Source organism: Hylobates moloch, unplaced genomic scaffold, assembly GCF_009828535.3.
Source record: "Hylobates moloch isolate HMO894 unplaced genomic scaffold, HMol_V3 SCAFFOLD_1, whole genome shotgun sequence".
NCBI classification, from domain to species: domain Eukaryota; kingdom Metazoa; phylum Chordata; class Mammalia; order Primates; family Hylobatidae; genus Hylobates; species Hylobates moloch.
This window is the reverse complement of record NW_026652276.1, coordinates 99,345,059-99,357,321: the sequence shown is the minus strand read 5'-3', so window position 1 is coordinate 99,357,321 and position 12,263 is coordinate 99,345,059. Positions and strand designations below refer to the sequence as shown.

General features: G+C 42.5%; 1 long non-coding RNA gene across 1 annotated transcript in view; it reads right to left on the bottom strand.

The window, feature by feature from the left end:
* The window catches only part of LOC131381787 (uncharacterized), a 29,803-nt gene continuing 17,540 nt past the window's right edge, over window positions 1–12,263 (bottom strand). Inside the window, exons 3-5 of the long non-coding RNA XR_009210726.1 lie at window positions 12,046–12,160; window positions 4,744–4,913; window positions 1–165 (exon numbers count right to left, since the gene is read on the bottom strand). This is a non-coding gene — a long non-coding RNA (uncharacterized LOC131381787). The remainder of the gene's footprint in view (window positions 166–4,743; window positions 4,914–12,045; window positions 12,161–12,263) is intronic.

Sequence of the window (12,263 nt, the reverse complement as noted above, 5' to 3'; positions counted from 1 at the left end):
TGCATGCCTTGGTATCAACGCTTCACCTGGTCTGAGGAACCAGCATCTGGTTTTGCCCTGTGTCTGGCAGTCCATATGGCCTGTATGTATCACTTAGTCTGAGTCAGTTTCCGCGTGTGTCAGCTGGATTAGTAGCTCCTTAGGGTTCCGTGTAGCTCTCACAGTCTGTGGCAAGGAAAACAACAATTTGTGAGTAGCTAGCATGGACTGCAAACTATGGACTGTATTTACCAAGCAAGTTCTAAATGCTGAACATTGTCTTTGGCAAAGGGGTTTCAGGGCAGATCAAGAGGCGCATCTTCCCTGCCCTCAGGAAACTCATACAGGCTGGTTTTGCTACACTGAATTCTCACAACTCATTGATGCAGTGCAGCCTAGATAATTAAGTTACTTGCTCATTGTCAAGCAGGTAGTGACTAGCAGAGCCACCATTCTGATTCTTTCTTACTTTCTTTTTTTTTTTTTGAGATAGGGTCTCGCTCTGTCACTCAGTCTGGAGTGCAGTGGTGCCATCTTAACTCACTGCAGTCTCACTCCTGGGCTCAAGTGATCTTCCTGCCTCAGCCTCCTAAGCAGCAGGGACTACAGGTGCACACCACCATGCCAGCTAATTTTTAAATTTTTGTAGAGGTGGGAGTCTTGCTCTGTTGCCCAGGCTGGCTTTGGAACTCCTGGCCTCAAGCGTCCTCCTGCCTTGGCTTCCCAAAGCACTGGAATTATAGGCATGAGCCACCATGTCCAGCCCTAAGTCTGATACCTTCTAAGAGGGATCATCCTCAGATGAGTTGGGTGTGGAGGTGAGGGGTCAGGGGTGCCTGGATAAGCAGTGACTCTGCTATCACTTCCTGTGTGAGCTGAGGCCTGGAGAGAAGATGAGGGAATGATGGGGAAGGAGGAAGCAGATGTGTTGTGGGTATGGGAAATGAGGAAATGTCTGTGCATTTCTACTTTTACCTTTGATTTCTCCTTCAGGGCTTTGATATTTTCTTCCTGCTAATCCTCCTTTTCACACCTGCTTGGGGCTGACCCGTGAGCTTGTGAAAACAGCATGTTTCTACCTTCCAACCACAGTCCTCAGTGCACTGGCCCTCTCTCTCCTTGGCAGAGTCTACGATGTTTTTCAAGGTTACAATGAAGATTTCTTTCTTTTTTATTTAATTTTAATTTAACTTTTTTTTTGAGATGAAGTTTCGCTCTTGTTGCTCAGGCTGGAGTGCAATGGCACAATCTCAGCTCACTGCAACCTCTGCCTCCCAGGTTCAAGCGATTCTCCTGCTTCAGCCTCCCAAGTAGCTGGGATTACAGGCATGTGCCACCATGCCTGGCTAATTTTGTATTTTTAGTAAAGACAGGGTTTCTCCGTGTTCGTCAGGCTGGTCTTGAACTTCTGACCTCCGGTAAGCCACCCACCTTGGCCTCCCAAAGTGCTGGGATTACAGGCGTAAGCTACCATGCCTGGCTTTATTTTATTTTTTAAGTTCCTGGGTACAAGTGTAGGATGTACAGTTTTGTTACATAGGTAAACGTGTGCCATGGTGGTTTGCTGCACTTATCAACCCATCACCTAGGTGTTAAACCCTGCATGCATTAGCTGTTTTTCCTAATGCTCTCCCCTAACCTATGCCCTCCCCTGACAGGCCCCCTTGTGTGTTGTTCCCCTCCCTGTGTCCGTGTGTTCTCATTGTTCAGCTCCCAGTTATAAGTGAGAACATGCAGTGTTTGGTTTTCTATTCCTGCGTTAGTTTGCTGGGGATAATGGTTTCCAGCTTCATCCATGTCCCTGCAAAGGACATGATCTCATTCTTTTTTATGACTGCATAGTATTCCATGGTGTATATGTAGCATATTTTCTTTATTCAGCCTATCATTGATGGGCAATTGGGTTGATTCCATGTCTTTGCTATTGTGAATAGTGCTGCAATGAATGTATATGTGCATGTATCTTTATAACAGAATTATTTATATTCCTTTGAGGTATATACCCAGTAATGGAATTGCTGGGTCAAATGGAATTTCTGGTTCTAAATCTTTGAGGAATCGCCACACTGTCTTCCACAATGGTTGAATTAATTCACATTCCCGCAAGATTTCTTTCCTGACTTTCTGAACTTGGATCTTCTCCTATCTTCCATCCCCACCACCAGGCTCCAGGGTCCCAGAGACTCAGCCTTCCGGCATTCAAAACTATAGTGGAAGAAGGCCTGATTGTTGGGGTGGGCAGTGGCCTGAAACCTGGGGAGGACTTCACTGGGCCTAAGCATTCTGGTGTAGAGAAAGTCACTAAGTAAGGACTTGTGAAAATGTAGAGGACTTTGCGGTGGGGATCAACTGCAGCGTCCTACTGTGGGGCAGCAAGGAGTCAAGAAGGAGGACCTGGCAACTGGGGTCAAGAGCTGCCCACATGCTCTTCACATCCAGCCTTTTTCTCCTGTCAGCTTTCTAGTGGGCAGAAAGACTTGCCTTTATATGCTAGAAAGCCCATGGTGGAGGCTGGGCACGGTGGCTCACTCCTGTAATCCCAGCACTTCGGGAGGCTGAGGTGGGTGGATCACCTGAGGTCAGGAGTTTGAGACCAGCCTGGCCAACATGGTGAAACTCCATCTCTACTAAAATACAAAAAATTAGCTGGGCATGGTGGCAGGCACCTGTAATCCCAGCTACTCGGGAGGCTGAGGCGGGAGAATCACTTGAACCTGGGAGGCAGAGGTTGCAGTGAGCTGAGATGGCACCACTGCACTCCAGCCTGGGTGACAGAGCTAGACTCTGTCTCCAAAATAAAAAAAAAAAAAAAGAAAGTACGGGAAGGAGAATTTATTAGAAAATTCAGGCAGCCTGGGCAACATACTGAGACCACGGTGCTACAAAAGAATACAAAAAAAAAGGCTGGGCGCAGTGGCTCAAGCCTGTAATTCCAGCACTTGGGGAGGCTGAGGCGGGTGGATCACGAGGTCAGAAGATCGAGACCATCCTGGCTAACACGCTGAAACCCCGTCTCCACTACAAATACAAAAAAATTAGCCAGGCATGGTGGCGGGTGCCTGTAGTCCCAGCTATTTGGGAGGCTGAGGCAGGAGAATGGCGTCAACCCGGGAGCGGAGCTTGCAGTGAGTCGAGATCACGCCACTGGACTCCAGCCTGGGCGACAGAGCTAGACTTCTTCTTGAAAAAAAAAAAAAAACCACCAAAAAAAAAAATTAGCCAAGCATGGTGGTGTGCACCTGTTGTCCCAGCTAATCAGGAAGCTGAGGTGGGAGGATCACTTGAGCCCGGAGGTTGAGGTTGCAGTGACCTAAGATCATGCTACTGCACTCCAGCCTGGGTGATAAAGTGAGACCCTGTTTCACAAAGAAAAAGAAAAAGAATTGGCCGGGCGCGGTGGCTCACGCTTGTAATCCCAGCACTTTGGGAGGCCGAGGCGGGCGGATCACGAGGTCAGGAGATCGAGACCACGGTGAAACCCTGTCTCTATTAAAAATACAAAAAATTAGCCGGGCGTGGTGGCGGGCGCCTGTAGTCCCAGCTACTCGGAGAGGCTGAGGCAGGAGAATGGCATGAACCTGGGAGGCGGAGCTTGCAGTGAGCCGAGATTGTGCCACTGCACTCCAGCCTGGGCGACAGAGCGAGACTCCGTCTCAAAAAAAAAAAAAAAAAAGAAAAAGAAAAAGAATTAAAAAAATCCAGGCATGAACAGGAAGGGATAAGCATGGAATAAAACCAGGATGCTGCCTCCGTACCACCAGTTCTTTGATTTCAACTTGTTGCTCGGTTGAATCATTGCCATACTGGTGAGAAAGAAATGTATTTGCTGACTGTTGGTCAATATTACAGATTTAAAACCTGTGCACTCTTAAGACCTCACCAGTTTATAGTTTTGTCTCTTCTAGATTTCTGTGCAATGATGGGCCCAAGGCTGGCTTTGCTCCCTTTTCTCTCGGTCACACAGTATCCCAGGCCCTGTGCTGTTATATCTGACTCTGTGGAAGATGCTTTGTTTTTAGTTCTGAGCCTTTTCTTCTGCTGATTCCTTCCCAACCTTTGTTCCTTGTGTCGCTCACTCTCCCCCAAACCAGGTAGATGCACCCAGGTGTGGAAAAGAGGGAGGGAGATGAAAGATCCCTTCTGTCATTGATACAGGAGCTAGAAAAAAATTATTTAGGCAGATAGTGAGAGTAAGAGGGTCCGTGGTGTGATTTCCCTTTAATAAAAAGCAGCCCCCAGATAATTTCTTTTCTAACAAAAAGCCTGAAAAATCAAGCTGCAAGCATAGATAAGCAAGCTAAAAGCTTGCTTAGGTAAATGCAAGCAGCTGTGCCAATAGAAAACGGACACCTGGAAGCCAATATTCAGCATAGAGGTGCCCTCTTCCCTTTCCTTTGTTGCCACGCATGCAGTAAAAAAGCAGACAACATGGCGCTGGCCAAGTAAATACTCCATCTGCATAATAAAATATTAAGGTGAGATGGCCAACTTGTTGGTGCGCTATGCAAATGGCATACCTGGTCCGACTAATCTCTCGGGCCCTACGTAAATCAGACACTGCCTCCTCAAGATTGTCTATAAAAGCGCCGTGCATTTCACCACAAAACTGGAAGACCCACTCGGGAGTCCCTCTCTCTCTGCAGGAGAGAGAGCTTTTCTCTTTTCTCTTTCTTTTGCCTATTAAACCTCCAATCTTAAACTCCTCCTTGTGTGTCTCCACCTTCTTGATTTTTCTGGCGTGAGGCAACGAATCTTGGGTATTACCCTAGACAAATGATGCCACTTCATCATCGTTCTTGGGGCACAGAGGTGCTGGGCTTCCACATTTCTCTCCACTCCCTACTCTTGGGTGAGCCCTTCACCCTGGGTACCCTGTTGCCCCAGGCCTTGGCACGTGTTGTCAACGTATGGCTGTGGGAGGAGGCCGGTCTTGTCTGGTGGGAAGGAGAGAGACAAAGAGGGCATTGTTGGTAGAAGAAGTGGAATGAGAGCTCCCTTTACCCTTGGGGGCTTCTTTTCTGGCATTAATCCTCAGAAAATAATTGTGAAAGAGAAGTCTGTCTTTGTGCTTTAGGGTGCTGTCAGAAGCTTAGAAATAATTAGGCAGAATCTCCATCCCCCCAATCCCCATCACCAACTTTAGTCTCCTCCCCCGATACCCACACTGACCCGGGGTTAGGGACATTTATAAATGGAGCCATTGAGGACTCAGGAGAAACTCATGCAACTGAAAAATGTCCCCTATTTCCTGGGTCCTAGGCAGCTCCCCACTTTCCACCCCCACTTCAGACATTTAGACAAGGACTTTGGTCACTCTGGCTAGACCATCTGTGTAACCCAGAATGGTGGGGTCACAACTCTTGGTTTCCAAGGATATAATCACATGTTGTGAGCAAAAATGTGCTGAACACACCTGACTCTGTGGCTCCTTCTTGAGAAGTGATTTTGCAGAGCAGGGAAGTGTCGACTCTGGAAATGTTTCATTTGTCTATTGGCCACAGAAGAAAAGGATTTCTTCTGTGAAGTGCCTTTTCATGACTATCATCTATATTCTCTTAAGTTTGTCCTTTTTATTGATTTGTAGTTCTTCATATATCCCTGATAACAAGGCTTGCTTTTTCATGCTCTTTATATATATATTTTAAAAGCAGCTTTAGTGAAGTGTAACATACAAAAATCTGCACGTAAAATGTAAAATGTGATGTTTTGACGTATATATATAATATATATGCACTGAAACCATCACTATTAATTCCATTGTGATCAAGGAACATACTTTGTATCACTTAAATCCTTTTACATGTATCCAGGCTTGTTTTATGGTGTAGAACATGATCTATCTTGGTAGATGTTCTGTGTGCTCTTGACAAGAATGTGTTGTTGGGTAGAATGTTCTATTGTCAATTTTGTTGATTAGGTCAATTTGGCTTATAGTATTGTTCAAGCCTTCTATTTGTTTACTGATTTTCTGTCTACTTATCCTATCAATTTTTGAGAGATGGGTGTTGGCTCCTTAACTATTTTGTGAATTTGTCTATTTCTCCGTGTATTTCTATTAATTTTTGCTGTACGTATTTTGAAGCTCTGTTATTACATGTGTAAACATTTAGGATTTGATAAATGGGCTCATTTGTAACAATCAAATATCTTCTTTATCTCTGGTAATTTTTTTGCTCTGAAATCTACTTTGATATTAATATAGTCACTATAGTTTACTTTTGATTAGTGTTAGCATGGTATATTTTTCCATTATTTTACTTTTAACCTTGTACCTTTATAATTAAAGTGAGTTATCTTTGGGCAGCATAGAGTTAGGTCTTGCTTTGTAAGTGAATGTGTTACTCTGCCTATTAGATCATTTATATTTAATGTGATGATCTGTATGGTTAGGTTTAAACCTCTCATGTTGCTATTTGTTTTCTATTTGTGCCATTTGCTTTATCTGTTCCCCCTTTCCTCTTTTTCTTTTTTTTTTTTTTTTTTTTTTTTTTTTTTTTTTTTTTTTGAGACGGAGTCTCGCTGTCGCCCAGGCTGGAGTGCAGTGGCGCAATCTCGGCTCACTGCAAGCTCCGCCTCCCGGGTTCACGCCATTCTCCTGCCTCAGCCTCCAAGTAGCTGGGACTACAGGCGCCCGCCACCACGCCCGGCTATTTTTTTTTTGTATTTTTAGTAGAGACGGGGTTTCACCGTGGTCTCGATCTCCTGACCTCGTGATCCGCCCGCCTCGGCCTCCCAAAGTGCTGGGATTACAAGCGTGAGCCACCGCGCCCGGCCCCCCTTTCCTCTTTTTCTACCTTCTGTTGGATTGAGCGTATATTTATATATAATTCCATTTTTATCTCCATGTTTGTGTTATTAACTATAACCCTTTTTGGGTTATTTTAGGGCTTATGGTTTATATCTTCATGTTATTAGTCTACTTCAATTGATATTATACCACTCTTCACACATTATAAGAACCTTACAGGATACTCCAATTTCTTCCCTCCTGGCTTTTATATAATTGTTACCATATATCTTACCTCAATATATGCTATAAACCCCATAATACATTGTTATCTTTTTGCTTTAAGCGAAAGATTATCTTTGTCTTTATCTTTAAAGATAAAGCAGAGAAGGGTTGACTCTGGAAACATTTCATTTGTCTATTGGCCATTTGGATTTCTTCTGTGAAGTGCCTTTTCATGACTATCATCTATATTCTCTTAAGTTTGCCCTTGTTAATTATCTTTATCAATTATCTTTTAAACGATTTAAATAATAACAAAAATAATCTTTATATTTACCCTCATAGTTACCACTTCTGGTGTTCTTTATTCTCTAACGTATATCCAGGTTTCTATCTGGTTTCAGATTCTTCTAGCTCAAAGGACTTCCTTTACCATTTATCATGGTGCATATATTTTTTTCATTCACTCTGGAGATGAATTCTTCCAACTGTTATATATCTTAAAAAGTTTTAATTTTGCCTCAGCTTTTGAAAAAAAATATTTTTGAGATAGGGTCTCCCTCTGTCACCCAGGCTGGAGTGCAGTGGTGTGATCATAGCTCACTGCAACCTCCACCTCCCAGCCTCAAGCTGTCCTCCCACCTCAGCCTCCCAAGTTGCTGGACTACAGGCATGTGCCACCACATCTGGATAATTTTTGTATTTTTTTTGTTTGTAGAGACAGGGTTTCACCATGTTGCCCAGGCTGGTCTTGAATTCCCAAGTTCAAGCAATCTGCCCACCTCAGCCTCCCAAAGTGCTAGGATTACAGTTGTAAGCCACCGTGCCTGGCCTGAAAAATATTTTTGCTGGGTATATAATTCTACATTGGCAATTTATTCCTTTGATTACTTTAAACATGTTTTTCCACTGTCTTCTAGCTTATATTGTTTCCAACAAGAAAGCTACTGTCATTCTTATCTACTGTTGGTGCCCTGTCTAGATGTCCTTTTCTGGGCTGGCTTGCCCACTCACAAGCTGTTGTTAATGTTGGCCATTATTGGCTCCTGAACTCTCTCCTTTTCTAAACAGATGGCTTGGCCGGGCACAGTGGCTCATGCCTGTAATCCCAGCACTTTGGGAGCCAAGGCAGGCAGATCACGAGGTCAGGAGATGGAGACCATCCTGACTAACACGGTGAAACCCAGTCTCTACTAAAAATATAAACAATTAGGCGGGTGTGGTGGTGGGCACCTGTAGTCCCAGCTACTCGGGAGGCTGAGGCAGGAGAATGGCGTGAACCTGGGAGGCGGAGCTTGCAGTGAGCCAAGATCGCGCCACTGCACTCCAGCCTGGGTGACAGAGTGAGACTCCATCTCAAAAAAAAAAAAAAAAAGAGATGGCGTCACCTGGGATAATATGATTTCTTCCTCTCCCCCGTGGCATCCCAATGCCAATGACTGAATGTTATTGGAGTATAAAAGACCAGCCCTTTTACCTCAAGTGGATAAAATCTGTGGTATGATTTATGCTTCAGGGCCCCCTGTGGATAAGATCAAGTTCAAACCTTACCTGAGATCACATCTTTGCAGGTTTTTTTTTTTACATTACCTTTTCTGCTTCCTCTATTTCCTTAGAGATTTTTACTGTGAGTCTAACCTAAAAAATGACATGTATTCAAATCTCTTTTAAGTTCTGCTTCTAAGGAATCAAACCTAAGACAGTGGGTACTAGGAATGGTCCTAGGAAGCACAATATATGAATGGAATTCTAGGGCTGGCTTACTTGTCAGTCCTCTGGCAATGAGGACAGCCATGTTAACAGCAGGCATAGTTTCTGACTTGCTTTAGCAGTGCAACTGTTAAGACTTTTACTCAGAATAACCTGGCTAGGACACAGGTGGAATTAGATTCACTGGCTGATGCAATGTGTCTGGCATTTAAGAGATATAAGACAAATTGCAAGTATAAGGACTATGGAGCCGGGCGTGGTGGCTCATGCCTGTAATCCCAGCACTTTGGGAGGCTGAGGCGGGCAGATCACCTGAGGTCAGGAGTTCAAGACCAGCCTGGCCAACATGGTGAAACCCTGTCTCTACTAAAAAGTCAAAAATTAGCTGGGCATGGTGGCAGGCGCCTGGAATCCCAGCTACTCGGGAGGCTGGGGCAGGAGAATCACTTGGACCCAGGAGGCGGAGGTTGCAGTGAGCTGAGATCATGCCATTGCACTCCAGCCTGGGTGACAAGAGCGAGACTCTGTCTCAAAAATAAAATAATAAAATAAAATAAAATAAAATAAAGGACTATGGAATTAGGTGGCTATTACTGAGCTTCAGTGATGCCTTAAAGAGAAAAAAATGAAAGGCTCAGGACAATAAGTAATCAATTTAAAGCAAAATATAAGAGTTACAATGCCTCCTTGGCAGCATTTAAAGAGAACCTTATCTCTCATTGCCTGAAGGCAGAGAGACCAGGCTGAATATTTAACTTTAAGAGTGGCATAACTACAGAGAAGTTCAAATTTTTCAGCCTAGGGAAGTTTCTAGTACCAAAACCAGGACCCCAATAGGAAAGAATAAGACCCTGAGACTTGGGATGGTGATATTAGGTAGATGTCCTTTGAGGTCCTTGGATCATCAGATTATTCTGGACCATTTGGACCTGCAGAAGTGGCTTACACTTTTTATTGGAAGATAGAGGCCCACTCTTGCTTGAAAACCTTGCAAAAGTCTTATACTAGACAAATTCATTGTAAGAAAATGCTGGCTCCCCTCAGGATATGTTGCACCTCCCCCTTTAGCCACTAGACCCATAACAAAAATCAAATCTTAGCATGGCCCAACTGGGGAAGTACTTGACTTACTAAGGAGAGGGATGGATTAGATACTAAAGGAGCTTCAAGACTTGGACAACATGTGTCATCAGGAGCAAGGAAAATAAATCAGAGAGAAGATTCTGAAGATCCTGGATCAAAGGGAGGGGACTAAAAATAGAAAGCTGGATGTAGGAGTTTGTCAATATAGGGCATTCTTATGGGACACAGGATTTAACACCCTAGCAAGTTTATTCTTAGGAGGTTGATATGAAATGATACTGGGGTGGCTTTTGGAAAGCTGGAAAAAAACAAGAGCTTCTATTAATAAAGTTGAGATGTCAGACCTCATATGGAAAATTGTGAGTAAAGTGTTCACAGTTCTCAGAGAAATGGATGTGGGAGAATAGATCTATAACAAAATATTGGAAAATCCACCACCAGACTCTATTCCTTGGGAAGTCCTGGATAATACTCCTTTTCACCAAAGCAATAATGAATGTGCTGGTGATGAGGAGTTTAGTAGCTATAAGAATCTCAGTAGTGTTCATCCTCTGTAGACGGAGGCTGACAGCAGATGCTCTTATATACTGGATATACTGGTTCCCTAATAGCAATAGGAAAGATAGGATCCTGAATCAGCAGAAGCTATTTGGCAGCACTTAATAATCAGAAGCAAAGTAGTTATAATTATTATAATAATCAGGAAGGTTGAAATTATGGCCAAAGGGCCTTGATCTTCAGGGATCTGTGGAGATGGCTAATAGAAAATATTGTTTCCATGGAGAATATATACAGTTGCAAATGCTTCACATTTGCTGAAATGATTAATCAATATATTTAAGAATATCAACAAACTCCAAGTAGGATAAACTCAAAGACATCCACACTTAGGTACATGATGATCAAACTGTCAAAAGCCAAAGACCAGATAAAACAACAACAACAACAACTTAAGAGAGAATCTTGAATGTAGCAAGAGAAAAGCAACTCATTAAGGACAAAGGATCCTCAATAAGTTTAACAGCTGATATCTCCTCAAAACCATGGAGGTCAGAAGACAGTGGAACGATATACTCAAAATGCAGAAAGAAAAGGGCTGTCAGTCAAGGATTCTACATCCAGCAAAAGTATCCTTCAAAAATGAAGGAGGAATTGAGACAAGTGTAGATAATAAAAACTGAGAGAATTTATTGTTAGCATAACTGCCCTACAGAAAATACTAAGAGAAGTCTTACAGACTGAAATGAAAGAAGGCTAGTAAGAGTCCATATGAAGAAATAAAGAACAGTTGCAAAGGTAATGACATAGGTAAACATAAAAGACATATACAAAACTGAAAGCTTTCCTCCTAAAAGAAAGAACAAGAGAAGGATGTGTGATCTTATCACGCCTATTCAAAAACACTTCTAGCTAGTACTGGCGGTTCTATTTAGGGCAATTAGGCAAGAAAAAAGATGTCTAGATTAGAAAGGAAGAAATAAAATTTTGTTTGAAAATGACATAATCTTGTGTAGGGAAAATCCTAAGGAACCCACAGTAACTTACTATAATTAATAAATTAGTTCAGCCACATCACAGGATACAAGATGACGTTCTATTTCTATACACTAGCAATAAACAATACAAAAAGGAGATTAAGAAAACAATTCAATTTACAATAGCATAAAGAAGAACAAAATACTTAGAAATAAATGTAATCAAGGAAGTGCCAGGCTTCTACATGGAAAACTTCAAGACATTGTTGAAAGAAATTAAAGAAAACCTAAATAATAGATATTCCATGTTTATAGATTAGAAGATTTAATGTTGTTAACATGGTGGTGCTCTCAAATTGATAAAAAATTCATTGCAATCCTTATAAAAATTCCAGCTTCCTTTTTTGAAGAAATCAACAAATGGATCCTAAAATTCAAACAGAATTACAAAAGACCCAAAGTAGCTAAAAAATATTAAAAAATAAGAACAATATACGTAAATTCAATCAGTGGAATAGAATTGAAAGCTGGGAAGCAAATTCTTAAATTTATGGCCAATTTATTTGTGATAAGAGTGTCAAGACAATTCAGTTGGGAAAGAACAGTCATTTCAACAAATTGTACTGGGACAACTGGATATGCATATGCAAAAGAATGAGATTACCTCACAACATACACAGAAATTAACTTGAGGCTGGGCATGGTGGCTCACACTTGTAAGCCCAGCACTTTGGGAGGTCAAGGTGGGCAGATCGCTTGAGGCCAGGAGTTACAGACAAGACTGGGCAATGTGGAGAAACCCTGTCTCTACAAAAACTACAAAACTTAGCTGGGCATGATGGTGCACACCTGTAGTCTCAGCTGTTTGAGGCGCCGAGGTGGGAGGATCACTTGAGCCTGGGAAATCGAAGCTGCAGTGAGCTGTGTTCATACCACTGCTCTCCAGCTGGGTGACAAAGTGACCCTGTCTCAAAAAAAAAAAAAAAAATCCATCATTTATGAAGCACTGAATAATGTTAGTCAAACAAGTTGTTAAACTGGAAATTTTGATTGGGATTTTGAGATGC